This window comes from Schistocerca piceifrons, chromosome X, assembly GCF_021461385.2.
Source record: "Schistocerca piceifrons isolate TAMUIC-IGC-003096 chromosome X, iqSchPice1.1, whole genome shotgun sequence".
NCBI classification, from domain to species: Eukaryota; Metazoa; Arthropoda; class Insecta; order Orthoptera; family Acrididae; genus Schistocerca; species Schistocerca piceifrons.
Window position 1 is genome coordinate 686,600,290 of NC_060149.1, and position 890 is coordinate 686,601,179.

Below are 890 nucleotides of genomic sequence, written 5' to 3' on the forward strand. Positions count from 1 at the left end.
GGTAGAGGAGGATGTTCCAGGATGTCTTCCCTCGCATTGGGATAGCACTCCGTCTTCAGGCCACAAATGGTCCATCGGGACCATCCGACCGCCGTGTCATCCTCAGTTGAGGATGCGGATAGGGGGGCTTGTGGTCAGCACGCCGCTCTCCCGGTCGTTATGATGGTTTTCTTTGACCGGAGACGCTACTATTCGGTCCAGTAGCTCCTCAATTGGCATCACGAGGCTGAGTGCACCCCAAAAATGGCAACAGCACATGGCGGCTGGATGGTCACCCATCCAAGTGCCGGCCACGCCCGACAGCGCTTAACTTCGGTGATCTCACGGGAACCGGTGTATCCACTGCGGCAAGGCCATTGCCCACGCATTGGGATAAGTGTCCCTTTAAATCCAGAAAGCACTCTGGCACCCTGCTTGAAGAGAATATAAACTACTTTTACAAGTCAGGAGTGAGAGTCCTGCATTTGTCGAACTGCATAATAATTCCAGAATGTTGATACTTTCTAGTGGTAATCCTCCATTCAGTAATCTACTGATAATACACTGTCCAGTAACATTAGTGTGACAACTTGTCAATAACCTGAATAACCATGTTCTGTAGTGCAGGCCGTTGCGAGACTTGGAGGAAGAGAGTCGACGAGGTTCTGAAAGGTAACGACAGGAGCCGTGCTGACTCCAGTGCCGTGGCTAGCTGCACGACGTTTCTCGGTTGAGGATCTATGAGATGAACAGCCTGGTCGAGGTGGTCCCATAGTTTCTCAATTGATTTTAATGCCGGGGAGCTTGATGGCAAGCATGGTACAGTTAACTCATCCTGGTGTTCTTCAAACTACGCACGTACACTGTGAGTTTTGTAACTTGTCGCATTGTCCTGCTCGTAAATGCCATCG

The 890-nt window shown here is 50.6% G+C and overlaps 1 pseudogene; it reads right to left on the reverse strand.

Annotated features, from left to right (window-relative positions):
• Nucleotides 1–244: 244 nt before the first annotated feature.
• Nucleotides 245–361, reverse strand: LOC124723806 (annotated as a pseudogene).
• Between the last annotated feature and the right edge of the window lie 529 nt (nucleotides 362–890).